General features: G+C 58.6%; 14 non-coding genes across 14 annotated transcripts; all 14 read left to right on the plus strand.

The window, feature by feature from the left end:
• Positions 1–291: 291 nt before the first annotated feature.
• Positions 292–410, plus strand: LOC146676312 (5S ribosomal RNA). The gene has a single exon (XR_014911233.1). It is a non-coding gene; the product is annotated as a 5S ribosomal RNA (ribosomal RNA).
• A 2,166-nt stretch (positions 411–2,576) lies between these two features.
• LOC146676313 (5S ribosomal RNA) lies at positions 2,577–2,695 on the plus strand. The gene has a single exon (XR_014911338.1). It is a non-coding gene; the product is annotated as a 5S ribosomal RNA (ribosomal RNA).
• A 1,856-nt stretch (positions 2,696–4,551) lies between these two features.
• Positions 4,552–4,670, plus strand: LOC146676314 (5S ribosomal RNA). Its single transcript, XR_014911234.1, has one exon. It is a non-coding gene; the product is annotated as a 5S ribosomal RNA (ribosomal RNA).
• A 2,166-nt stretch (positions 4,671–6,836) lies between these two features.
• Positions 6,837–6,955, plus strand: LOC146676315 (5S ribosomal RNA). The gene has a single exon (XR_014911339.1). It is a non-coding gene; the product is annotated as a 5S ribosomal RNA (ribosomal RNA).
• A 1,856-nt stretch (positions 6,956–8,811) lies between these two features.
• On the plus strand, positions 8,812–8,930 carry LOC146676316 (5S ribosomal RNA). The gene has a single exon (XR_014911235.1). It is a non-coding gene; the product is annotated as a 5S ribosomal RNA (ribosomal RNA).
• A 1,173-nt stretch (positions 8,931–10,103) lies between these two features.
• Positions 10,104–10,222, plus strand: LOC146676317 (5S ribosomal RNA). The gene has a single exon (XR_014911236.1). It is a non-coding gene; the product is annotated as a 5S ribosomal RNA (ribosomal RNA).
• Positions 10,223–12,819: 2,597 nt separating this feature from the next.
• On the plus strand, positions 12,820–12,938 carry LOC146676318 (5S ribosomal RNA). Its single transcript, XR_014911237.1, has one exon. It is a non-coding gene; the product is annotated as a 5S ribosomal RNA (ribosomal RNA).
• Positions 12,939–15,105: 2,167 nt separating this feature from the next.
• Positions 15,106–15,224, plus strand: LOC146676319 (5S ribosomal RNA). Its single transcript, XR_014911238.1, has one exon. It is a non-coding gene; the product is annotated as a 5S ribosomal RNA (ribosomal RNA).
• A 2,207-nt stretch (positions 15,225–17,431) lies between these two features.
• LOC146676320 (5S ribosomal RNA) lies at positions 17,432–17,550 on the plus strand. The gene has a single exon (XR_014911340.1). It is a non-coding gene; the product is annotated as a 5S ribosomal RNA (ribosomal RNA).
• Positions 17,551–19,406: 1,856 nt separating this feature from the next.
• Positions 19,407–19,525, plus strand: LOC146676321 (5S ribosomal RNA). The gene has a single exon (XR_014911239.1). It is a non-coding gene; the product is annotated as a 5S ribosomal RNA (ribosomal RNA).
• A 1,292-nt stretch (positions 19,526–20,817) lies between these two features.
• LOC146676322 (5S ribosomal RNA) lies at positions 20,818–20,936 on the plus strand. The gene has a single exon (XR_014911240.1). It is a non-coding gene; the product is annotated as a 5S ribosomal RNA (ribosomal RNA).
• A 2,207-nt stretch (positions 20,937–23,143) lies between these two features.
• Positions 23,144–23,262, plus strand: LOC146676323 (5S ribosomal RNA). The gene has a single exon (XR_014911342.1). It is a non-coding gene; the product is annotated as a 5S ribosomal RNA (ribosomal RNA).
• Positions 23,263–25,118: 1,856 nt separating this feature from the next.
• Positions 25,119–25,237, plus strand: LOC146676324 (5S ribosomal RNA). Its single transcript, XR_014911242.1, has one exon. It is a non-coding gene; the product is annotated as a 5S ribosomal RNA (ribosomal RNA).
• Positions 25,238–26,410: 1,173 nt separating this feature from the next.
• On the plus strand, positions 26,411–26,529 carry LOC146676325 (5S ribosomal RNA). Its single transcript, XR_014911243.1, has one exon. It is a non-coding gene; the product is annotated as a 5S ribosomal RNA (ribosomal RNA).
• The last annotated feature ends 1,126 nt before the right edge of the window (positions 26,530–27,655 follow it).

The raw sequence follows: 27,655 nt of genomic DNA on the forward strand, positions 1-27,655 counted from the left end.
GGCCACTTACACCAAACCAGGGCCTGTGGCTGCTTGCTGAGGCCATCTTCACCAAACCAGGCCCTGTGCTGCTTGCTGTGGCCATGTAAAACACACCAGGTCCTGTGCTGGTTCTTGAGGCCATCTTCAACAATCCAGGGCCTGTGCTGTTGGATAAATGCCAAACTGAGCCTTTGGGTTAGGGTATTATGCAAACATGCAGGTATGGTTATAGGATTGTCTTCGTAACTTCAGGTACTTGCCACCTAATCACTTGAATCCATAAATTGAGACATTGTGCTGGGGCCAGCAGCTTACGGCCATACCACCCTGAGCACGCCCGACCTCGTCTGATCTCGGAAGCTAAGCAGGGCTGGGCTTGGTTAGTACTTGGATGGGAGACTGCCTGGGAATACCTGGTGCTGTAAGCCTTTCATTTTCATGTCATTGAACCGCTTTTGATCCAGAGAAGGGGTGTATTAAAAGACCAAAAGCAGCTCCCCATTAATGAGGGCACATTAACGACATTGCTTTTGGCTCTTTTCCAATGTCTTGTGCTGCTAGCTGATGCCACCTACACCACACCAGGGCCTGAGTGACCGGCTGGGGCCACTTACACCACATCAGGGCCTGTGGCTCTGGCTGAGGCCACTTACACCACACCAGGGCCTGTGGCTGCTGGCTGAGGCCACTTACACCACACCAGGGCCTGTGGCTGCTGGCTGAGGCCACCTACACCACACCAGGGCATTAGTTGCTATTGAGGCCAATTACACCACACCAGGGTCTGTGGCTCTTGCTCAGGCAAGTTACATCACAACAGGGCCTGTGGCTGCTGCCTGAGGCCACATACACCACACCAGGGCCTTAGTTGCTATTGAGGCCAATTACACCACACCAGGGTCTGTGGCTCTTGCTCAGGCCACTTACACCACACCAGGGCCTGTGGCACTGGCTGAGGCCACTTACACCACACCAGGGCCTGTGGCTGCTGGCTGAGGCCACCTACACCACACCAGGGCCTGTGGCTGCTGGCTGAGGCGACTTACACCACACCAGGGCCCTTTTGCTGCTGGCTGAGGCCACTTACACCACACCAGTGCCTGTGGCTTCTGGCTGAGGCTACTTACACCACACCAGGGCCTGTGGCTGCTGGCTGAGGCCACTTACACCACACCAGGGCCTGTGGCTCTTGCTCAGGCCACTTACACCACACCAGGGCCTGTGGCTCTTGCTCAGGCCACTTACACCACACCAGGGCCTGTGGCTCTTGCTCAGGCCACTTACACCACACCAGGGCCTGTGGCTGCTGGCTGAGGCCACTTACACCACACCAGGGCCTGTGGCTGCTGGCTGAGGCCAATTACACCACACCAGGGTCTGTGGCTCTTGCTCAGGCCACTTACACCACACCAGGGCCTGTGGCACTGGCTGAGGCCACTTACACCACACCAGGGCCTGTGGCTCTGGCTGAGGCCACTTACACCACACCAGGGCCTGTGGCTGCTGGCTGAGGCCACTTACACCACACCAGGGCCTGTGGCTGCTGGCTGAGGCCACCTACACAACACCAGGGCATTAGTTGCTATTGAGGCCAATTACACCACACCAGGGTCTGTGGCTCTTGCTCAGGCCACTTACACCACACCAGGGCCTGTGGCTCTTGCTCAGGCCACTTACACCACACCAGGGCCTGTGGCACTGGCTGAGGCCACTTACACCACACCAGGGCCTGTGGCTGCTGGCTGAGGCCACTTACACCACACCAGGGCCTGTGGCTGCTGGCTGAGGCCACTTACACCACACCAGGGCCTGTGGCTGCTGGCTGAGGCCACTTACACCACACCAGTGCCTGTGGCTTCTGGCTGAGGCGACTTACACCACACCAGGGCCTGTGGCTGCTGGCTGAGGCCAATTACACCACACCAGGGTCTGTGGCTCTTGCTCAGGCCACTTACACCACACCAGGGCCTGTGGCACTGGCTGAGGCCACTTACACCACACCAGGGCCTGTGGCTGCTGGCTGAGGCCACTTACACCACACCAGGGCCTGTGGCTGCTGGCTGAGGCCACTTACACCACACCAGGGCCTGTGGCTGCTGGCTGAGGCCACCTACACCACACCAGGGCCTGTGGCTGCTGGCTGAGGCCACTTAGACCACACCAGGGCCCTTTTGCTGCTGGCCAAGGCCATCTTCACCACACCAGGGCCTGTGGCTCTTGCTCAGGCCACTTACACCACACCAGGGCCTGTGGCACTGACTGAGGCCACTTAGACCACACCAGGGCCTGTGGCTGCTGGCTGAGGCCACTTACACCAAACCAGGGCCTGTGGCTGCTTGCTGAGGCCATCTTCACCAAACCAGGCCCTGTGCTGCTTGCTGTGGCCATGTAAAACACACCAGGTCCTGTGCTGGTTCTTGAGGCCATCTTCAACAATCCAGGGCCTGTGCTGTTGGATAAATGCCAAACTGAGCCTTTGGGTTAGGGTATTATGCAAACATGCAGGTATGGTTATAGGATTGTCTTCGTAACTTCAGGTACTTGCCACCTAATCACTTGAATCCATAAATTGAGACATTGTGCTGGGGCCAGCAGCTTACGGCCATACCACCCTGAGCACGCCCGACCTCGTCTGATCTCGGAAGCTAAGCAGGGCTGGGCTTGGTTAGTACTTGGATGGGAGACTGCGTGGGAATACCTGGTGCTGTAAGCCCTTCATTTTCATGTCATTGAACCGCTTTTGATCCAGAGAAGGGGTGTATTAAAAGACCAAAAGCAGCTGCCCATTAATGAGGGCACATTAACGACACTGCTTTTGGCTCTTTTCCAATGTCTTGTGCTGCTAGCTGATGCAACCTACACCACACAAGGGCCTGAGTGACCGGCTGGGGCCACTTACACCACATCAGGGCCTGTGGCTCTGGCTGAGGCCACTTACACCACACCAGGGCCTGTGGCTGCTGGCTGAGGCCACTTACACCACACCAGGGCCTGTGGCTGCTGGCTGAGGCCACCTACACCACACCAGGGCATTAGTTGCTATTGAGGCCAATTACACCACACCAGGGTCTGTGGCTCTTGCTCAGGCAAGTTACATCACAACAGGGCCTGTGGCTGCTGCCTGAGGCCACATACACCACACCAGGGCATTAGTTGCTATTGAGGCCAATTACACCACACCAGGGTCTGTGGCTCTTGCTCAGGCCACTTACACCACACCAGGGCCTGTGGCTCTTGCTCAGGCCACTTACACCACACCAGGGCCTGTGGCTGCTGGCTGAGGCCACTTACACCACACCAGGGCCTGTGGCTGCTGGCTGAGGCCACTTACACCACACCAGGGCGTGTGGCTGCTGGCTGAGGCCACCTACACCACACCAGGGCCTGTGGCTGCTGGCTGAGGCGACTTACACCACACCAGGGCCCTTTTGCTGCTGGCTGAGGCCACTTACACCACACCAGTGCCTGTGTCTTCTAGCTGAGGCGACTTACACCACACCAGGGCCTGTGGCTGCTGGCTGAGGCCAATTACACCACACCAGGGTCTGTGGCTCTTGCTCAGGCCACTTACACCACACCAGGGCCTGTGGCACTGGCTGAGGCCACTTACACCACACCAGGGCCTGTGGCTGCTGGCTGAGGCCACTTACACCACACCAGGGCCTGTGGCTGCTGGCTGAGGCCACTTACACCACACCAGGGCCTGTGGCTGCTGGCTGAGGCCACCTACACCACACCAGGGCCTGTGGCTGCTGGCTGAGGCCACTTACACCACACCAGGGCCCTTTTGCTGCTGGCTGAGGCCACTTACACCACACCAGTGCCTGTGTCTTCTAGCTGAGGCGACTTACACCACACCAGGGCCTGTGGCTGCTGGCTGAGGCCAATTACACCACACCAGGGTCTGTGGCTCTTGCTCAGGCCACTTACACCACACCAGGGCCTGTGGCACTGGCTGAGGCCACTTACACCACACCAGGGCCTGTGGCTGCTGGCTGAGGCCACTTACACCACACCAGGGCCTGTGGCTGCTGGCTGAGGCCACTTACACCACACCAGGGCCTGTGGCTGCTGGCTGAGGCCACCTACACCACACCAGGGCCTGTGGCTGCTGGCTGAGGCCACTTACACCACACCAGGGCCCTTTTGCTGCTGGCTGAGGCCACTTACACCACACCAGTGCCTGTGGCTTCTGGCTGAGGCGACTTACACCACACCAGGGCCTGTGGCTGCTGGCTGAGGCCACTTACACCACACCAAGGCCTGTTGCTCTTGCTCAGGCCACTCACATCACACCAGGCCCTGCGCTTCTGGCCGAGGCCATCTTCACCAAACCAGGCCCTGTGCTGCTTGCTGTGGCCATGTACAACACACCAGGCCCTGTGCTGGTTCCTGAGGCCATCTTCAACAATCCAGGGCCTGTGCTGTTGGATAAATGCCAAACTGAGCCTTTGGGTTAGGGTATTATGCAAACATGCAGGTATGGTTATAGGATTGTCTTCGTAACTTCAGGTACTTGCCACCTAATCACTTGAATCCATAAATTGAGACATTGTGCTGGAGCCAGCAGCTTACGGCCATACCACCCTGAGCACGCCCGACCTCGTCTGATCTCGGAAGCTAAGCAGGGCTGGGCTTGGTTAGTACTTGGATGGGAGACTGCCTGGGAATACCTGGTGCTGTAAGCCTTTCATTTTCATGTCATTGAACCGCTTTTGATCCAGAGAAGGGGTGTATTAAAAGACCAAAAGCAGCTCCCCATTAATGAGGGCACATTAACGACATTGCTTTTGGCTCTTTTCCAATGTCTTGTGCTGCTAGCTGATGCCACCTACACCACACCAGGGCCTGAGTGACCGGCTGGGGCCACTTACACCACATCAGGGCCTGTGGCTCTGGCTGAGGCCACTTACACCACACCAGGGCCTGTGGCTGCTGGCTGAGGCCACTTACACCACACCAGGGCCTGTGGCTGCTGGCTGAGGCCACCTACACCACACCAGGGCATTAGTTGCTATTGAGGCCAATTACACCACACCAGGGTCTGTGGCTCTTGCTCAGGCAAGTTACATCACAACAGGGCCTGTGGCTGCTGCCTGAGGCCACATACACCACACCAGGGCCTTAGTTGCTATTGAGGCCAATTACACCACACCAGGGTCTGTGGCTCTTGCTCAGGCCACTTACACCACACCAGGGCCTGTGGCACTGGCTGAGGCCACTTACACCACACCAGGGCCTGTGGCTGCTGGCTGAGGCCACCTACACCACACCAGGGCCTGTGGCTGCTGGCTGAGGCGACTTACACCACACCAGGGCCCTTTTGCTGCTGGCTGAGGCCACTTACACCACACCAGTGCCTGTGGCTTCTGGCTGAGGCTACTTACACCACACCAGGGCCTGTGGCTGCTGGCTGAGGCCACTTACACCACACCAGGGCCTGTGGCTCTTGCTCAGGCCACTTACACCACACCAGGGCCTGTGGCTCTTGCTCAGGCCACTTACACCACACCAGGGCCTGTGGCTCTTGCTCAGGCCACTTACACCACACCAGGGCCTGTGGCTGCTGGCTGAGGCCACTTACACCACACCAGGGCCTGTGGCTGCTGGCTGAGGCCAATTACACCACACCAGGGTCTGTGGCTCTTGCTCAGGCCACTTACACCACACCAGGGCCTGTGGCACTGGCTGAGGCCACTTACACCACACCAGGGCCTGTGGCTCTGGCTGAGGCCACTTACACCACACCAGGGCCTGTGGCTGCTGGCTGAGGCCACTTACACCACACCAGGGCCTGTGGCTGCTGGCTGAGGCCACCTACACAACACCAGGGCATTAGTTGCTATTGAGGCCAATTACACCACACCAGGGTCTGTGGCTCTTGCTCAGGCCACTTACACCACACCAGGGCCTGTGGCTCTTGCTCAGGCCACTTACACCACACCAGGGCCTGTGGCACTGGCTGAGGCCACTTACACCACACCAGGGCCTGTGGCTGCTGGCTGAGGCCACTTACACCACACCAGGGCCTGTGGCTGCTGGCTGAGGCCACTTACACCACACCAGGGCCTGTGGCTGCTGGCTGAGGCCACTTACACCACACCAGTGCCTGTGGCTTCTGGCTGAGGCGACTTACACCACACCAGGGCCTGTGGCTGCTGGCTGAGGCCAATTACACCACACCAGGGTCTGTGGCTCTTGCTCAGGCCACTTACACCACACCAGGGCCTGTGGCACTGGCTGAGGCCACTTACACCACACCAGGGCCTGTGGCTGCTGGCTGAGGCCACTTACACCACACCAGGGCCTGTGGCTGCTGGCTGAGGCCACTTACACCACACCAGGGCCTGTGGCTGCTGGCTGAGGCCACCTACACCACACCAGGGCCTGTGGCTGCTGGCTGAGGCCACTTAGACCACACCAGGGCCCTTTTGCTGCTGGCCAAGGCCATCTTCACCACACCAGGGCCTGTGGCTCTTGCTCAGGCCACTTACACCACACCAGGGCCTGTGGCACTGACTGAGGCCACTTAGACCACACCAGGGCCTGTGGCTGCTGGCTGAGGCCACTTACACCAAACCAGGGCCTGTGGCTGCTTGCTGAGGCCATCTTCACCAAACCAGGCCCTGTGCTGCTTGCTGTGGCCATGTAAAACACACCAGGTCCTGTGCTGGTTCTTGAGGCCATCTTCAACAATCCAGGGCCTGTGCTGTTGGATAAATGCCAAACTGAGCCTTTGGGTTAGGGTATTATGCAAACATGCAGGTATGGTTATAGGATTGTCTTCGTAACTTCAGGTACTTGCCACCTAATCACTTGAATCCATAAATTGAGACATTGTGCTGGGGCCAGCAGCTTACGGCCATACCACCCTGAGCACGCCCGACCTCGTCTGATCTCGGAAGCTAAGCAGGGCTGGGCTTGGTTAGTACTTGGATGGGAGACTGCGTGGGAATACCTGGTGCTGTAAGCCCTTCATTTTCATGTCATTGAACCGCTTTTGATCCAGAGAAGGGGTGTATTAAAAGACCAAAAGCAGCTGCCCATTAATGAGGGCACATTAACGACACTGCTTTTGGCTCTTTTCCAATGTCTTGTGCTGCTAGCTGATGCAACCTACACCACACAAGGGCCTGAGTGACCGGCTGGGGCCACTTACACCACATCAGGGCCTGTGGCTCTGGCTGAGGCCACTTACACCACACCAGGGCCTGTGGCTGCTGGCTGAGGCCACTTACACCACACCAGGGCCTGTGGCTGCTGGCTGAGGCCACCTACACCACACCAGGGCATTAGTTGCTATTGAGGCCAATTACACCACACCAGGGTCTGTGGCTCTTGCTCAGGCAAGTTACATCACAACAGGGCCTGTGGCTGCTGCCTGAGGCCACATACACCACACCAGGGCATTAGTTGCTATTGAGGCCAATTACACCACACCAGGGTCTGTGGCTCTTGCTCAGGCCACTTACACCACACCAGGGCCTGTGGCTCTTGCTCAGGCCACTTACACCACACCAGGGCCTGTGGCTGCTGGCTGAGGCCACTTACACCACACCAGGGCCTGTGGCTGCTGGCTGAGGCCACTTACACCACACCAGGGCGTGTGGCTGCTGGCTGAGGCCACCTACACCACACCAGGGCCTGTGGCTGCTGGCTGAGGCGACTTACACCACACCAGGGCCCTTTTGCTGCTGGCTGAGGCCACTTACACCACACCAGTGCCTGTGTCTTCTAGCTGAGGCGACTTACACCACACCAGGGCCTGTGGCTGCTGGCTGAGGCCAATTACACCACACCAGGGTCTGTGGCTCTTGCTCAGGCCACTTACACCACACCAGGGCCTGTGGCACTGGCTGAGGCCACTTACACCACACCAGGGCCTGTGGCTGCTGGCTGAGGCCACTTACACCACACCAGGGCCTGTGGCTGCTGGCTGAGGCCACTTACACCACACCAGGGCCTGTGGCTGCTGGCTGAGGCCACCTACACCACACCAGGGCCTGTGGCTGCTGGCTGAGGCCACTTACACCACACCAGGGCCCTTTTGCTGCTGGCTGAGGCCACTTACACCACACCAGTGCCTGTGTCTTCTAGCTGAGGCGACTTACACCACACCAGGGCCTGTGGCTGCTGGCTGAGGCCAATTACACCACACCAGGGTCTGTGGCTCTTGCTCAGGCCACTTACACCACACCAGGGCCTGTGGCACTGGCTGAGGCCACTTACACCACACCAGGGCCTGTGGCTGCTGGCTGAGGCCACTTACACCACACCAGGGCCTGTGGCTGCTGGCTGAGGCCACTTACACCACACCAGGGCCTGTGGCTGCTGGCTGAGGCCACCTACACCACACCAGGGCCTGTGGCTGCTGGCTGAGGCCACTTACACCACACCAGGGCCCTTTTGCTGCTGGCTGAGGCCACTTACACCACACCAGTGCCTGTGGCTTCTGGCTGAGGCGACTTACACCACACCAGGGCCTGTGGCTGCTGGCTGAGGCCACTTACACCACACCAAGGCCTGTTGCTCTTGCTCAGGCCACTCACATCACACCAGGCCCTGCGCTTCTGGCCGAGGCCATCTTCACCAAACCAGGCCCTGTGCTGCTTGCTGTGGCCATGTACAACACACCAGGCCCTGTGCTGGTTCCTGAGGCCATCTTCAACAATCCAGGGCCTGTGCTGTTGGATAAATGCCAAACTGAGCCTTTGGGTTAGGGTATTATGCAAACATGCAGGTATGGTTATAGGATTGTCTTCGTAACTTCAGGTACTTGCCACCTAATCACTTGAATCCATAAATTGAGACATTGTGCTGGAGCCAGCAGCTTACGGCCATACCACCCTGAGCACGCCCGACCTCGTCTGATCTCGGAAGCTAAGCAGGGCTGGGCTTGGTTAGTACTTGGATGGGAGACTGCCTGGGAATACCTGGTGCTGTAAGCCTTTCATTTTCATGTCATTGAACCGCTTTTGATCCAGAGAAGGGGTGTATTAAAAGACCAAAAGCAGCTGCCCATTAATGAGGGCACATTAACGACACTGCTTTTGGCTCTTTTCCAATGTCTTGTGCTGCTAGCTGATGCAACCTACACCACACAAGGGCCTGAGTGACCGGCTGGGGCCACTTACACCACATCAGGGCCTGTGGCTCTGGCTGAGGCCACTTACACCACACCAGGGCCTGTGGCTGCTGGCTGAGGCCACTTACACCACACCAGGGCCTGTGGCTGCTGGCTGAGGCCACCTACACCACACCAGGGCATTAGTTGCTATTGAGGCCAATTACACCACACCAGGGTCTGTGGCTGCTGGCTGAGGCCAATTACACCACACCAGGGTCTGTGGCTCTTGCTCAGGCCACTTACACCACACCAGGGCCTGTGGCACTGGCTGAGGCCACTTACACCACACCAGTGGCTGTGGCTCTTGCTCAGGCCACTCACATCACACCAGGCCCTGCGCTTCTGGCCGAGGCCATCTTCACCAAACCAGGCCCTGTGGTTCTTGCTCAGGCCACTTACACCACACCAGGGCCTTATTTGCTATTGAGGCCACTTACACCACACCAGGGCCTGTGGCTCTGGCTTAGGCCACTTACACCACACCAGGGCCTGTGGCACTTGCTCAGGCCACTTACACCACACCAGGGCCTGTGGCTGCTGGCTGAGGCCACTTACACCACACCAGGGCCTGTGGCTCTTGCTCAGGCCACTTACACCACACCAGGGCCTGTGGCACTGGCTGAGGCCACTTAGACCACACCAGGGCCTGTGGCTGCTGGCTGAGGCCACTTACACCACACCAGGGCCAGTGGCTGCTGGCTGAGGCCACTTACACCAAACCAGGGCCTGTGGCTGCTTGCTGAGGCCATCTTCACCAAACCAGGCCCTGTGCTGCTTGCTGTGGCCATGTAAAACACACCAGGTCCTGTGCTGGTTCTTGAGGCCATCTTCAACAATCCAGGGCCTGTGCTGTTGGATAAATGCCAAACTGAGCCTTTGGGTTAGGGTATTATGCAAACATGCAGGTATGGTTATAGGATTGTCTTCGTAACTTCAGGTACTTGCCACCTAATCACTTGAATCCATAAATTGAGACATTGTGCTGGGGCCAGCAGCTTACGGCCATACCACCCTGAGCACGCCCGACCTCGTCTGATCTCGGAAGCTAAGCAGGGCTGGGCTTGGTTAGTACTTGGATGGGAGACTGCCTGGGAATACCTGGTGCTGTAAGCCTTTCATTTTCATGTCATTGAACCGCTTTTGATCCAGAGAAGGGGTGTATTAAAAGACCAAAAGCAGCTCCCCATTAATGAGGGCACATTAACGACATTGCTTTTGGCTCTTTTCCAATGTCTTGTGCTGCTAGCTGATGCCACCTACACTCACCAGGGCCTGAGTGACCGGCTGGGGCCACTTACACCACATCAGGGCCTGTGGCTCTGGCTGAGGCCACTTACACCACACCAGGGCCTGTGGCTGCTGGCTGAGGCCACTTACACCACACCAGGGCCTGTGGCTGCTGGCTGAGGCCACCTACACCACACCAGGGCATTAGTTGCTATTGAGGCCAATTACACCACACCAGGGTCTATGGCTCTTGCTCAGGCAAGTTACATCACAACAGGGCCTGTGGCTGCTGCCTGAGGCCACATACACCACACCAGGGCCTTAGTTGCTATTGAGGCCAATTACACCACACCAGGGTCTGTGGCTCTTGCTCAGGCCACTTACACCACACCAGGGCCTGTGGCACTGGCTGAGGCCACTTACACCACACCAGGGCCTGTGGCTGCTGGCTGAGGCCACCTACACCACACCAGGGCCTGTGGCTGCTGGCTGAGGCGACTTACACCACACCAGGGCCCTTTTGCTGCTGGCTGAGGCCACTTACACCACACCAGTGCCTGTGGCTTCTGGCTGAGGCTACTTACACCACACCAGGGCCTGTGGCTGCTGGCTGAGGCCACTTACACCACACCAGGGCCTGTGGCTCTTGCTCAGGCCACTTACACCACACCAGGGCCTGTGGCTCTTGCTCAGGCCACTTACACCACACCAGGGCCTGTGGCTCTTGCTCAGGCCACTTACACCACACCAGGGCCTGTGGCTGCTGGCTGAGGCCACTTACACCACACCAGGGCCTGTGGCTGCTGGCTGAGGCCAATTACACCACACCAGGGTCTGTGGCTCTTGCTCAGGCCACTTACACCACACCAGGGCCTGTGGCACTGGCTGAGGCCACTTACACCACACCAGGGCCTGTGGCTCTGGCTGAGGCCACTTACACCACACCAGGGCCTGTGGCTGCTGGCTGAGGCCACTTACACCACACCAGGGCCTGTGGCTGCTGGCTGAGGCCACCTACACAACACCAGGGCATTAGTTGCTATTGAGGCCAATTACACCACACCAGGGTCTGTGGCTCTTGCTCAGGCCACTTACACCACACCAGGGCCTGTGGCTCTTGCTCAGGCCACTTACACCACACCAGGGCCTGTGGCACTGGCTGAGGCCACTTACACCACACCAGGGCCTGTGGCTGCTGGCTGAGGCCACTTACACCACACCAGGGCCTGTGGCTGCTGGCTGAGGCCACTTACACCACACCAGGGCCTGTGGCTGCTGGCTGAGGCCACTTACACCACACCAGGGCCTGTGGCTGCTGGCTGAGGCCACCTACACCACACCAGGGCCTGTGGCTGCTGGCTGAGGCCACTTAGACCACACCAGGGCCCTTTTGCTGCTGGCCAAGGCCATCTTCACCACACCAGGGCCTGTGGCTCTTGCTCAGGCCACTTACACCACACCAGGGCCTGTGGCACTGACTGAGGCCACTTAGACCACACCAGGGCCTGTGGCTGCTGGCTGAGGCCACTTACACCACACCAGGGCCTGTGGCTTCTGGCTGAGGCGACTTACACCACACCAGGGCCTGTGGCTGCTGGCTGAGGCCACTTACACCACACCAGTGCCTGTGGCTTCTGGCTGAGGCCACTTACACCACACCAGCGCCTGTGGCTGCTGGCTGAGGCCAATTACACCACACCAGGGTCTGTGGCTCTTGCTCAGGCCACTTACACCACACCAGGGCCTGTGGCACTGGCTGAGGCCACTTACACCACACCAGGGCCTGTGGCTGCTGGCTGAGGCCACTTACACCACACCAGTGGCTGTGGATTCTGGCTGAGGCGACTTACACCACACCAGGGCCTGTGGCTGCTGGCTGAGGCCACTTACACCACACCAGGGCCTGTGGCTCTTGCTCAGGCCACTCACATCACACCAGGCCCTGCGCTTCTGGCCGAGGCCATCTTCACCAAACCAGGCCCTGTGGTTCTTGCTCAGGCCACTTACACCACACCAGGGCCTTATTTGCTATTGAGGCCACTTACACCACACCAGGGCCTGTGGCTCTGGCTTAGGCCACTTACACCACACCAGGGCCTGTGGCACTTGCTCAGGCCACTTACACCACACCAGGGCCTGTGGCACTGGCTGAGGCCACTTAGACCACACCAGGGCCTGTGGCTGCTGGCTGAGGCCACTTACACCAAACCAGGGCCTGTGGCTGCTTGCTGAGGCCATCTTCACCAAACCAGGCCCTGTGCTGCTTGCTGTGGCCATGTAAAACACACCAGGTCCTGTGCTGGTTCTTGAGGCCATCTTCAACAATCCAGGGCCTGTGCTGTTGGATAAATGCCAAACTGAGCCTTTGGGTTAGGGTATTATGCAAACATGCAGGTATGGTTATAGGATTGTCTTCGTAACTTCAGGTACTTGCCACCTAATCACTTGAATCCATAAATTGAGACATTGTGCTGGGGCCAGCAGCTTACGGCCATACCACCCTGAGCACGCCCGACCTCGTCTGATCTCGGAAGCTAAGCAGGGCTGGGCTTGGTTAGTACTTGGATGGGAGACTGCCTGGGAATACCTGGTGCTGTAAGCCTTTCATTTTCATGTCATTGAACCGCTTTTGATCCAGAGAAGGGGTGTATTAAAAGACCAAAAGCAGCTCCCCATTAATGAGGGCACATTAACGACATTGCTTTTGGCTCTTTTCCAATGTCTTGTGCTGCTAGCTGATGCCACCTACACCACACCAGGGCCTGAGTGACCGGCTGGGGCCACTTACACCACATCAGGGCCTGTGGCTCTGGCTGAGGCCACTTACACCACACCAGGGCCTGTGGCTGCTGGCTGAGGCCACTTACACCACACCAGGGCCTGTGGCTGCTGGCTGAGGCCACCTACACCACACCAGGGCATTAGTTGCTATTGAGGCCAATTACACCACACCAGGGTCTGTGGCTCTTGCTCAGGCAAGTTACATCACAACAGGGCCTGTGGCTGCTGCCTGAGGCCACATACACCACACCAGGGCCTTAGTTGCTATTGAGGCCAATTACACCACACCAGGGTCTGTGGCTCTTGCTCAGGCCACTTACACCACACCAGGGCCTGTGGCACTGGCTGAGGCCACTTACACCACACCAGGGCCTGTGGCTGCTGGCTGAGGCCACCTACACCACACCAGGGCCTGTGGCTGCTGGCTGAGGCGACTTACACCACACCAGGGCCCTTTTGCTGCTGGCTGAGGCCACTTACACCACACCAGTGCCTGTGGCTTCTGGCTGAGGCTACTTACACCACACCAGGGCCTGTGGCTGCTGGCTGAGGCCACTTACACCACACCAGGGCCTGTGGCTCTTGCTCAGGCCACTTACACCACACCAGGGCCTGTGGCTCTTGCTCAGGCCACTTACACCACACCAGGGCCTGTGGCTCTTGCTCAGGCCACTTACACCACACCAGGGCCTGTGGCTGCTGGCTGAGGCCACTTACACCACACCAGGGCCTGTGGCTGCTGGCTGAGGCCAATTACACCACACCAGGGTCTGTGGCTCTTGCTCAGGCCACTTACACCACACCAGGGCCTGTGGCACTGGCTGAGGCCACTTACACCACACCAGGGCCTGTGGCTCTGGCTGAGGCCACTTACACCACACCAGGGCCTGTGGCTGCTGGCTGAGGCCACTTACACCACACCAGGGCCTGTGGCTGCTGGCTGAGGCCACCTACACAACACCAGGGCATTAGTTGCTATTGAGGCCAATTACACCACACCAGGGTCTGTGGCTCTTGCTCAGGCCACTTACACCACACCAGGGCCTGTGGCTCTTGCTCAGGCCACTTACACCACACCAGGGCCTGTGGCACTGGCTGAGGCCACTTACACCACACCAGGGCCTGTGGCTGCTGGCTGAGGCCACTTACACCACACCAGGGCCTGTGGCTGCTGGCTGAGGCCACTTACACCACACCAGGGCCTGTGGCTGCTGGCTGAGGCCACCTACACCACACCAGGGCCCTTTTGCTGCTGGCTGAGGCCACTTACACCACACCAGTGCCTGTGGCTTCTGGCTGAGGCGACTTACACCACACCAGGGCCTGTGGCTGCTGGCTGAGGCCAATTACACCACACCAGGGTCTGTGGCTCTTGCTCAGGCCACTTACACCACACCAGGGCCTGTGGCACTGGCTGAGGCCACTTACACCACACCAGGGCCTGTGGCTGCTGGCTGAGGCCACTTACACCACACCAGGGCCTGTGGCTGCTGGCTGAGGCCACTTACACCACACCAGGGCCTGTGGCTGCTGGCTGAGGCCACCTACACCACACCAGGGCCTGTGGCTGCTGGCTGAGGCCACTTAGACCACACCAGGGCCCTTTTGCTGCTGGCCAAGGCCATCTTCACCACACCAGGGCCTGTGGCTCTTGCTCAGGCCACTTACACCACACCAGGGCCTGTGGCACTGACTGAGGCCACTTAGACCACACCAGGGCCTGTGGCTGCTGGCTGAGGCCACTTACACCAAACCAGGGCCTGTGCTGCTTGCTGTGGCCATGTAAAACACACCAGGTCCTGTGCTGGTTCTTGAGGCCATCTTCAACAATCCAGGGCCTGTGCTGTTGGATAAATGCCAAACTGAGCCTTTGGGTTAGGGTATTATGCAAACATGCAGGTATGGTTATAGGATTGTCTTCGTAACTTCAGGTACTTGCCACCTAATCACTTGAATCCATAAATTGAGACATTGTGCTGGGGCCAGCAGCTTACGGCCATACCACCCTGAGCACGCCCGACCTCGTCTGATCTCGGAAGCTAAGCAGGGCTGGGCTTGGTTAGTACTTGGATGGGAGACTGCCTGGGAATACCTGGTGCTGTAAGCCTTTCATTTTCATGTCATTGAACCGCTTTTGATCCAGAGAAGGGGTGTATTAAAAGACCAAAAGCAGCTCCCCATTAATGAGGGCACATTAACGACATTGCTTTTGGCTCTTTTCCAATGTCTTGTGCTGCTAGCTGATGCCACCTACACCACACCAGGGCCTGAGTGACCGGCTGGGGCCACTTACACCACATCAGGGCCTGTGGCTCTGGCTGAGGCCACTTACACCACACCAGGGCCTGTGGCTGCTGGCTGAGGCCACTTACACCACACCAGGGCCTGTGGCTGCTGGCTGAGGCCACCTACACCACACCAGGGCATTAGTTGCTATTGAGGCCAATTACACCACACCAGGGTCTGTGGCTCTTGCTCAGGCAAGTTACATCACAACAGGGCCTGTGGCTGCTGCCTGAGGCCACATACACCACACCAGGGCCTTAGTTGCTATTGAGGCCAATTACACCACACCAGGGTCTGTGGCTCTTGCTCAGGCCACTTACACCACACCAGGGCCTGTGGCACTGGCTGAGGCCACTTACACCACACCAGGGCCTGTGGCTGCTGGCTGAGGCCACCTACACCACACCAGGGCCTGTGGCTGCTGGCTGAGGCGACTTACACCACACCAGGGCCCTTTTGCTGCTGGCTGAGGCCACTTACACCACACCAGTGCCTGTGGCTTCTGGCTGAGGCTACTTACACCACACCAGGGCCTGTGGCTGCTGGCTGAGGCCACTTACACCACACCAGGGCCTGTGGCTCTTGCTCAGGCCACTTACACCACACCAGGGCCTGTGGCTCTTGCTCAGGCCACTTACACCACACCAGGGCCTGTGGCTCTTGCTCAGGCCACTTACACCACACCAGGGCCTGTGGCTGCTGGCTGAGGCCACTTACACCACACCAGGGCCTGTGGCTGCTGGCTGAGGCCAATTACACCACACCAGGGTCTGTGGCTCTTGCTCAGGCCACTTACACCACACCAGGGCCTGTGGCACTGGCTGAGGCCACTTACACCACACCAGGGCCTGTGGCTCTGGCTGAGGCCACTTACACCACACCAGGGCCTGTGGCTGCTGGCTGAGGCCACTTACACCACACCAGGGCCTGTGGCTGCTGGCTGAGGCCACCTACACAACACCAGGGCATTAGTTGCTATTGAGGCCAATTACACCACACCAGGGTCTGTGGCTCTTGCTCAGGCCACTTACACCACACCAGGGCCTGTGGCTCTTGCTCAGGCCACTTACACCACACCAGGGCCTGTGGCACTGGCTGAGGCCACTTACACCACACCAGGGCCTGTGGCTGCTGGCTGAGGCCACTTACACCACACCAGGGCCTGTGGCTGCTGGCTGAGGCCACTTACACCACACCAGGGCCTGTGGCTGCTGGCTGAGGCCACCTACACCACACCAGGGCCCTTTTGCTGCTGGCTGAGGCCACTTACACCACACCAGTGCCTGTGGCTTCTGGCTGAGGCGACTTACACCACACCAGGGCCTGTGGCTGCTGGCTGAGGCCAATTACACCACACCAGGGTCTGTGGCTCTTGCTCAGGCCACTTACACCACACCAGGGCCTGTGGCACTGGCTGAGGCCACTTACACCACACCAGGGCCTGTGGCTGCTGGCTGAGGCCACTTACACCACACCAGGGCCTGTGGCTGCTGGCTGAGGCCACTTACACCACACCAGGGCCTGTGGCTGCTGGCTGAGGCCACCTACACCACACCAGGGCCTGTGGCTGCTGGCTGAGGCCACTTAGACCACACCAGGGCCCTTTTGCTGCTGGCCAAGGCCATCTTCACCACACCAGGGCCTGTGGCTCTTGCTCAGGCCACTTACACCACACCAGGGCCTGTGGCACTGACTGAGGCCACTTAGACCACACCAGGGCCTGTGGCTGCTGGCTGAGGCCACTTACACCAAACCAGGGCCTGTGGCTGCTTGCTGAGGCCATCTTCACCAAACCAGGCCCTGTGCTGCTTGCTGTGGCCATGTAAAACACACCAGGTCCTGTGCTGGTTCTTGAGGCCATCTTCAACAATCCAGGGCCTGTGCTGTTGGATAAATGCCAAACTGAGCCTTTGGGTTAGGGTATTATGCAAACATGCAGGTATGGTTATAGGATTGTCTTCGTAACTTCAGGTACTTGCCACCTAATCACTTGAATCCATAAATTGAGACATTGTGCTGGGGCCAGCAGCTTACGGCCATACCACCCTGAGCACGCCCGACCTCGTCTGATCTCGGAAGCTAAGCAGGGCTGGGCTTGGTTAGTACTTGGATGGGAGACTGCGTGGGAATACCTGGTGCTGTAAGCCCTTCATTTTCATGTCATTGAACCGCTTTTGATCCAGAGAAGGGGTGTATTAAAAGACCAAAAGCAGCTGCCCATTAATGAGGGCACATTAACGACACTGCTTTTGGCTCTTTTCCAATGTCTTGTGCTGCTAGCTGATGCAACCTACACCACACAAGGGCCTGAGTGACCGGCTGGGGCCACTTACACCACATCAGGGCCTGTGGCTCTGGCTGAGGCCACTTACACCACACCAGGGCCTGTGGCTGCTGGCTGAGGCCACTTACACCACACCAGGGCCTGTGGCTGCTGGCTGAGGCCACCTACACCACACCAGGGCATTAGTTGCTATTGAGGCCAATTACACCACACCAGGGTCTGTGGCTCTTGCTCAGGCAAGTTACATCACAACAGGGCCTGTGGCTGCTGCCTGAGGCCACATACACCACACCAGGGCATTAGTTGCTATTGAGGCCAATTACACCACACCAGGGTCTGTGGCTCTTGCTCAGGCCACTTACACCACACCAGGGCCTGTGGCTCTTGCTCAGGCCACTTACACCACACCAGGGCCTGTGGCTGCTGGCTGAGGCCACTTACACCACACCAGGGCCTGTGGCTGCTGGCTGAGGCCACTTACACCACACCAGGGCGTGTGGCTGCTGGCTGAGGCCACCTACACCACACCAGGGCCTGTGGCTGCTGGCTGAGGCGACTTACACCACACCAGGGCCCTTTTGCTGCTGGCTGAGGCCACTTACACCACACCAGTGCCTGTGTCTTCTAGCTGAGGCGACTTACACCACACCAGGGCCTGTGGCTGCTGGCTGAGGCCAATTACACCACACCAGGGTCTGTGGCTCTTGCTCAGGCCACTTACACCACACCAGGGCCTGTGGCACTGGCTGAGGCCACTTACACCACACCAGGGCCTGTGGCTGCTGGCTGAGGCCACTTACACCACACCAGGGCCTGTGGCTGCTGGCTGAGGCCACTTACACCACACCAGGGCCTGTGGCTGCTGGCTGAGGCCACCTACACCACACCAGGGCCTGTGGCTGCTGGCTGAGGCCACTTACACCACACCAGGGCCCTTTTGCTGCTGGCTGAGGCCACTTACACCACACCAGTGCCTGTGTCTTCTAGCTGAGGCGACTTACACCACACCAGGGCCTGTGGCTGCTGGCTGAGGCCAATTACACCACACCAGGGTCTGTGGCTCTTGCTCAGGCCACTTACACCACACCAGGGCCTGTGGCACTGGCTGAGGCCACTTACACCACACCAGGGCCTGTGGCTGCTGGCTGAGGCCACTTACACCACACCAGGGCCTGTGGCTGCTGGCTGAGGCCACTTACACCACACCAGGGCCTGTGGCTGCTGGCTGAGGCCACCTACACCACACCAGGGCCTGTGGCTGCTGGCTGAGGCCACTTACACCACACCAGGGCCCTTTTGCTGCTGGCTGAGGCCACTTACACCACACCAGTGCCTGTGGCTTCTGGCTGAGGCGACTTACACCACACCAGGGCCTGTGGCTGCTGGCTGAGGCCACTTACACCACACCAAGGCCTGTTGCTCTTGCTCAGGCCACTCACATCACACCAGGCCCTGCGCTTCTGGCCGAGGCCATCTTCACCAAACCAGGCCCTGTGCTGCTTGCTGTGGCCATGTACAACACACCAGGCCCTGTGCTGGTTCCTGAGGCCATCTTCAACAATCCAGGGCCTGTGCTGTTGGATAAATGCCAAACTGAGCCTTTGGGTTAGGGTATTATGCAAACATGCAGGTATGGTTATAGGATTGTCTTCGTAACTTCAGGTACTTGCCACCTAATCACTTGAATCCATAAATTGAGACATTGTGCTGGAGCCAGCAGCTTACGGCCATACCACCCTGAGCACGCCCGACCTCGTCTGATCTCGGAAGCTAAGCAGGGCTGGGCTTGGTTAGTACTTGGATGGGAGACTGCCTGGGAATACCTGGTGCTGTAAGCCTTTCATTTTCATGTCATTGAACCGCTTTTGATCCAGAGAAGGGGTGTATTAAAAGACCAAAAGCAGCTGCCCATTAATGAGGGCACATTAACGACACTGCTTTTGGCTCTTTTCCAATGTCTTGTGCTGCTAGCTGATGCAACCTACACCACACAAGGGCCTGAGTGACCGGCTGGGGCCACTTACACCACATCAGGGCCTGTGGCTCTGGCTGAGGCCACTTACACCACACCAGGGCCTGTGGCTGCTGGCTGAGGCCACTTACACCACACCAGGGCCTGTGGCTGCTGGCTGAGGCCACCTACACCACACCAGGGCATTAGTTGCTATTGAGGCCAATTACACCACACCAGGGTCTGTGGCTGCTGGCTGAGGCCAATTACACCACACCAGGGTCTGTGGCTCTTGCTCAGACCACTTACACCACACCAGGGCCTGTGGCACTGGCTGAGGCCACTTACACCACACCAGTGGCTGTGGCTCTTGCTCAGGCCACTCACATCACACCAGGCCCTGCGCTTCTGGCCGAGGCCATCTTCACCAAACCAGGCCCTGTGGTTCTTGCTCAGGCCACTTACACCACACCAGGGCCTTATTTGCTATTGAGGCCACTTACACCACACCAGGGCCTGTGGCTCTGGCTTAGGCCACTTACACCACACCAGGGCCTGTGGCACTTGCTCAGGCCACTTACACCACACCAGGGCCTGTGGCTGCTGGCTGAGGCCACTTACACCACACCAGGGCCTGTGGCTCTTGCTCAGGCCACTTACACCACACCAGGGCCTGTGGCACTGGCTGAGGCCACTTAGACCACACCAGGGCCTGTGGCTGCTGGCTGAGGCCACTTACACCACACCAGGGCCAGTGGCTGCTGGCTGAGGCCACTTAGACCACACCAGGGCCCTTTTGCTGCTGGCCAAGGCCATCTTCACCACACCAGGGCCTGTGGCTCTTGCTCAGGCCACTTACACCACACCAGGGCCTGTGGCACTGACTGAGGCCACTTAGACCACACCAGGGCCTGTGGCTGCTGGCTGAGGCCACTTACACCAAACCAGGGCCTGTGCTGCTTGCTGTGGCCATGTAAAACACACCAGGTCCTGTGCTGGTTCTTGAGGCCATCTTCAACAATCCAGGGCCTGTGCTGTTGGATAAATGCCAAACTGAGCCTTTGGGTTAGGGTATTATGCAAACATGCAGGTATGGTTATAGGATTGTCTTCGTAACTTCAGGTACTTGCCACCTAATCACTTGAATCCATAAATTGAGACATTGTGCTGGGGCCAGCAGCTTACGGCCATACCACCCTGAGCACGCCCGACCTCGTCTGATCTCGGAAGCTAAGCAGGGCTGGGCTTGGTTAGTACTTGGATGGGAGACTGCCTGGGAATACCTGGTGCTGTAAGCCTTTCATTTTCATGTCATTGAACCGCTTTTGATCCAGAGAAGGGGTGTATTAAAAGACCAAAAGCAGCTCCCCATTAATGAGGGCACATTAACGACATTGCTTTTGGCTCTTTTCCAATGTCTTGTGCTGCTAGCTGATGCCACCTACACCACACCAGGGCCTGAGTGACCGGCTGGGGCCACTTACACCACATCAGGGCCTGTGGCTCTGGCTGAGGCCACTTACACCACACCAGGGCCTGTGGCTGCTGGCTGAGGCCACTTACACCACACCAGGGCCTGTGGCTGCTGGCTGAGGCCACCTACACCACACCAGGGCATTAGTTGCTATTGAGGCCAATTACACCACACCAGGGTCTGTGGCTCTTGCTCAGGCAAGTTACATCACAACAGGGCCTGTGGCTGCTGCCTGAGGCCACATACACCACACCAGGGCCTTAGTTGCTATTGAGGCCAATTACACCACACCAGGGTCTGTGGCTCTTGCTCAGGCCACTTACACCACACCAGGGCCTGTGGCACTGGCTGAGGCCACTTACACCACACCAGGGCCTGTGGCTGCTGGCTGAGGCCACCTACACCACACCAGGGCCTGTGGCTGCTGGCTGAGGCGACTTACACCACACCAGGGCCCTTTTGCTGCTGGCTGAGGCCACTTACACCACACCAGTGCCTGTGGCTTCTGGCTGAGGCTACTTACACCACACCAGGGCCTGTGGCTGCTGGCTGAGGCCACTTACACCACACCAGGGCCTGTGGCTCTTGCTCAGGCCACTTACACCACACCAGGGCCTGTGGCTCTTGCTCAGGCCACTTACACCACACCAGGGCCTGTGGCTCTTGCTCAGGCCACTTACACCACACCAGGGCCTGTGGCTGCTGGCTGAGGCCACTTACACCACACCAGGGCCTGTGGCTGCTGGCTGAGGCCAATTACACCACACCAGGGTCTGTGGCTCTTGCTCAGGCCACTTACACCACACCAGGGCCTGTGGCACTGGCTGAGGCCACTTACACCACACCAGGGCCTGTGGCTCTGGCTGAGGCCACTTACACCACACCAGGGCCTGTGGCTGCTGGCTGAGGCCACTTACACCACACCAGGGCCTGTGGCTGCTGGCTGAGGCCACCTACACAACACCAGGGCATTAGTTGCTATTGAGGCCAATTACACCACACCAGGGTCTGTGGCTCTTGCTCAGGCCACTTACACCACACCAGGGCCTGTGGCTCTTGCTCAGGCCACTTACACCACACCAGGGCCTGTGGCACTGGCTGAGGCCACTTACACCACACCAGGGCCTGTGGCTGCTGGCTGAGGCCACTTACACCACACCAGGGCCTGTGGCTGCTGGCTGAGGCCACTTACACCACACCAGGGCCTGTGGCTGCTGGCTGAGGCCACCTACACCACACCAGGGCCCTTTTGCTGCTGGCTGAGGCCACTTACACCACACCAGTGCCTGTGGCTTCTGGCTGAGGCGACTTACACCACACCAGGGCCTGTGGCTGCTGGCTGAGGCCAATTACACCACACCAGGGTCTGTGGCTCTTGCTCAGGCCACTTACACCACACCAGGGCCTGTGGCACTGGCTGAGGCCACTTACACCACACCAGGGCCTGTGGCTGCTGGCTGAGGCCACTTACACCACACCAGGGCCTGTGGCTGCTGGCTGAGGCCACTTACACCACACCAGGGCCTGTGGCTGCTGGCTGAGGCCACCTACACCACACCAGGGCCTGTGGCTGCTGGCTGAGGCCACTTAGACCACACCAGGGCCCTTTTGCTGCTGGCCAAGGCCATCTTCACCACACCAGGGCCTGTGGCTCTTGCTCAGGCCACTTACACCACACCAGGGCCTGTGGCACTGACTGAGGCCACTTAGACCACACCAGGGCCTGTGGCTGCTGGCTGAGGCCACTTACACCAAACCAGGGCCTGTGGCTGCTTGCTGAGGCCATCTTCACCAAACCAGGCCCTGTGCTGCTTGCTGTGGCCATGTAAAACACACCAGGTCCTGTGCTGGTTCTTGAGGCCATCTTCAACAATCCAGGGCCTGTGCTGTTGGATAAATGCCAAACTGAGCCTTTGGGTTAGGGTATTATGCAAACATGCAGGTATGGTTATAGGATTGTCTTCGTAACTTCAGGTACTTGCCACCTAATCACTTGAATCCATAAATTGAGACATTGTGCTGGGGCCAGCAGCTTACGGCCATACCACCCTGAGCACGCCCGACCTCGTCTGATCTCGGAAGCTAAGCAGGGCTGGGCTTGGTTAGTACTTGGATGGGAGACTGCGTGGGAATACCTGGTGCTGTAAGCCCTTCATTTTCATGTCATTGAACCGCTTTTGATCCAGAGAAGGGGTGTATTAAAAGACCAAAAGCAGCTGCCCATTAATGAGGGCACATTAACGACACTGCTTTTGGCTCTTTTCCAATGTCTTGTGCTGCTAGCTGATGCAACCTACACCACACAAGGGCCTGAGTGACCGGCTGGGGCCACTTACACCACATCAGGGCCTGTGGCTCTGGCTGAGGCCACTTACACCACACCAGGGCCTGTGGCTGCTGGCTGAGGCCACTTACACCACACCAGGGCCTGTGGCTGCTGGCTGAGGCCACCTACACCACACCAGGGCATTAGTTGCTATTGAGGCCAATTACACCACACCAGGGTCTGTGGCTCTTGCTCAGGCAAGTTACATCACAACAGGGCCTGTGGCTGCTGCCTGAGGCCACATACACCACACCAGGGCATTAGTTGCTATTGAGGCCAATTACACCACACCAGGGTCTGTGGCTCTTGCTCAGGCCACTTACACCACACCAGGGCCTGTGGCTCTTGCTCAGGCCACTTACACCACACCAGGGCCTGTGGCTGCTGGCTGAGGCCACTTACACCACACCAGGGCCTGTGGCTGCTGGCTGAGGCCACTTACACCACACCAGGGCGTGTGGCTGCTGGCTGAGGCCACCTACACCACACCAGGGCCTGTGGCTGCTGGCTGAGGCGACTTACACCACACCAGGGCCCTTTTGCTGCTGGCTGAGGCCACTTACACCACACCAGTGCCTGTGTCTTCTAGCTGAGGCGACTTACACCACACCAGGGCCTGTGGCTGCTGGCTGAGGCCAATTACACCACACCAGGGTCTGTGGCTCTTGCTCAGGCCACTTACACCACACCAGGGCCTGTGGCACTGGCTGAGGCCACTTACACCACACCAGGGCCTGTGGCTGCTGGCTGAGGCCACTTACACCACACCAGGGCCTGTGGCTGCTGGCTGAGGCCACTTACACCACACCAGGGCCTGTGGCTGCTGGCTGAGGCCACCTACACCACACCAGGGCCTGTGGCTGCTGGCTGAGGCCACTTACACCACACCAGGGCCCTTTTGCTGCTGGCTGAGGCCACTTACACCACACCAGTGCCTGTGTCTTCTAGCTGAGGCGACTTACACCACACCAGGGCCTGTGGCTGCTGGCTGAGGCCAATTACACCACACCAGGGTCTGTGGCTCTTGCTCAGGCCACTTACACCACACCAGGGCCTGTGGCACTGGCTGAGGCCACTTACACCACACCAGGGCCTGTGGCTGCTGGCTGAGGCCACTTACACCACACCAGGGCCTGTGGCTGCTGGCTGAGGCCACTTACACCACACCAGGGCCTGTGGCTGCTGGCTGAGGCCACCTACACCACACCAGGGCCTGTGGCTGCTGGCTGAGGCCACTTACACCACACCAGGGCCCTTTTGCTGCTGGCTGAGGCCACTTACACCACACCAGTGCCTGTGGCTTCTGGCTGAGGCGACTTACACCACACCAGGGCCTGTGGCTGCTGGCTGAGGCCACTTACACCACACCAAGGCCTGTTGCTCTTGCTCAGGCCACTCACATCACACCAGGCCCTGCGCTTCTGGCCGAGGCCATCTTCACCAAACCAGGCCCTGTGCTGCTTGCTGTGGCCATGTACAACACACCAGGCCCTGTGCTGGTTCCTGAGGCCATCTTCAACAATCCAGGGCCTGTGCTGTTGGATAAATGCCAAACTGAGCCTTTGGGTTAGGGTATTATGCAAACATGCAGGTATGGTTATAGGATTGTCTTCGTAACTTCAGGTACTTGCCACCTAATCACTTGAATCCATAAATTGAGACATTGTGCTGGAGCCAGCAGCTTACGGCCATACCACCCTGAGCACGCCCGACCTCGTCTGATCTCGGAAGCTAAGCAGGGCTGGGCTTGGTTAGTACTTGGATGGGAGACTGCCTGGGAATACCTGGTGCTGTAAGCCTTTCATTTTCATGTCATTGAACCGCTTTTGATCCAGAGAAGGGGTGTATTAAAAGACCAAAAGCAGCTGCCCATTAATGAGGGCACATTAACGACACTGCTTTTGGCTCTTTTCCAATGTCTTGTGCTGCTAGCTGATGCAACCTACACCACACAAGGGCCTGAGTGACCGGCTGGGGCCACTTACACCACATCAGGGCCTGTGGCTCTGGCTGAGGCCACTTACACCACACCAGGGCCTGTGGCTGCTGGCTGAGGCCACTTACACCACACCAGGGCCTGTGGCTGCTGGCTGAGGCCACCTACACCACACCAGGGCATTAGTTGCTATTGAGGCCAATTACACCACACCAGGGTCTGTGGCTGCTGGCTGAGGCCAATTACACCACACCAGGGTCTGTGGCTCTTGCTCAGACCACTTACACCACACCAGGGCCTGTGGCACTGGCTGAGGCCACTTACACCACACCAGTGGCTGTGGCTCTTGCTCAGGCCACTCACATCACACCAGGCCCTGCGCTTCTGGCCGAGGCCATCTTCACCAAACCAGGCCCTGTGGTTCTTGCTCAGGCCACTTACACCACACCAGGGCCTTATTTGCTATTGAGGCCACTTACACCACACCAGGGCCTGTGGCTCTGGCTTAGGCCACTTACACCACACCAGGGCCTGTGGCACTTGCTCAGGCCACTTACACCACACCAGGGCCTGTGGCTGCTGGCTGAGGCCACTTACACCACACCAGGGCCTGTGGCTCTTGCTCAGGCCACTTACACCACACCAGGGCCTGTGGCACTGGCTGAGGCCACTTAGACCACACCAGGGCCTGTGGCTGCTGGCTGAGGCCACTTACACCACACCAGGGCCAGTGGCTGCTGGCTGAGGCCACTTACACCAAACCAGGGCCTGTGGCTGCTTGCTGAGGCCATCTTCACCAAACCAGGCCCTGTGCTGCTTGCTGTGGCCATGTAAAACACACCAGGTCCTGTGCTGGTTCTTGAGGCCATCTTCAACAATCCAGGGCCTGTGCTGTTGGATAAATGCCAAACTGAGCCTTTGGGTTAGGGTATTATGCAAACATGCAGGTATGGTTATAGGATTGTCTTCGTAACTTCAGGTACTTGCCACCTAATCACTTGAATCCATAAATTGAGACATTGTGCTGGGGCCAGCAGCTTACGGCCATACCACCCTGAGCACGCCCGACCTCGTCTGATCTCGGAAGCTAAGCAGGGCTGGGCTTGGTTAGTACTTGGATGGGAGACTGCCTGGGAATACCTGGTGCTGTAAGCCTTTCATTTTCATGTCATTGAACCGCTTTTGATCCAGAGAAGGGGTGTATTAAAAGACCAAAAGCAGCTCCCCATTAATGAGGGCACATTAACGACATTGCTTTTGGCTCTTTTCCAATGTCTTGTGCTGCTAGCTGATGCCACCTACACTCACCAGGGCCTGAGTGACCGGCTGGGGCCACTTACACCACATCAGGGCCTGTGGCTCTGGCTGAGGCCACTTACACCACACCAGGGCCTGTGGCTGCTGGCTGAGGCCACTTACACCACACCAGGGCCTGTGGCTGCTGGCTGAGGCCACCTACACCACACCAGGGCATTAGTTGCTATTGAGGCCAATTACACCACACCAGGGTCTATGGCTCTTGCTCAGGCAAGTTACATCACAACAGGGCCTGTGGCTGCTGCCTGAGGCCACATACACCACACCAGGGCCTTAGTTGCTATTGAGGCCAATTACACCACACCAGGGTCTGTGGCTCTTGCTCAGGCCACTTACACCACACCAGGGCCTGTGGCACTGGCTGAGGCCACTTACACCACACCAGGGCCTGTGGCTGCTGGCTGAGGCCACCTACACCACACCAGGGCCTGTGGCTGCTGGCTGAGGCGACTTACACCACACCAGGGCCCTTTTGCTGCTGGCTGAGGCCACTTACACCACACCAGTGCCTGTGGCTTCTGGCTGAGGCTACTTACACCACACCAGGGCCTGTGGCTGCTGGCTGAGGCCACTTACACCACACCAGGGCCTGTGGCTCTTGCTCAGGCCACTTACACCACACCAGGGCCTGTGGCTCTTGCTCAGGCCACTTACACCACACCAGGGCCTGTGGCTCTTGCTCAGGCCACTTACACCACACCAGGGCCTGTGGCTGCTGGCTGAGGCCACTTACACCACACCAGGGCCTGTGGCTGCTGGCTGAGGCCAATTACACCACACCAGGGTCTGTGGCTCTTGCTCAGGCCACTTACACCACACCAGGGCCTGTGGCACTGGCTGAGGCCACTTACACCACACCAGGGCCTGTGGCTCTGGCTGAGGCCACTTACACCACACCAGGGCCTGTGGCTGCTGGCTGAGGCCACTTACACCACACCAGGGCCTGTGGCTGCTGGCTGAGGCC

Source organism: Rhamphochromis longiceps, linkage group LG3, assembly GCF_057381845.1.
Source record: "Rhamphochromis longiceps isolate RC_006_pf linkage group LG3, R_longiceps_female_GT1.1, whole genome shotgun sequence".
Lineage (NCBI taxonomy): Eukaryota > Metazoa > Chordata > Actinopteri > Cichliformes > Cichlidae > Rhamphochromis > Rhamphochromis longiceps.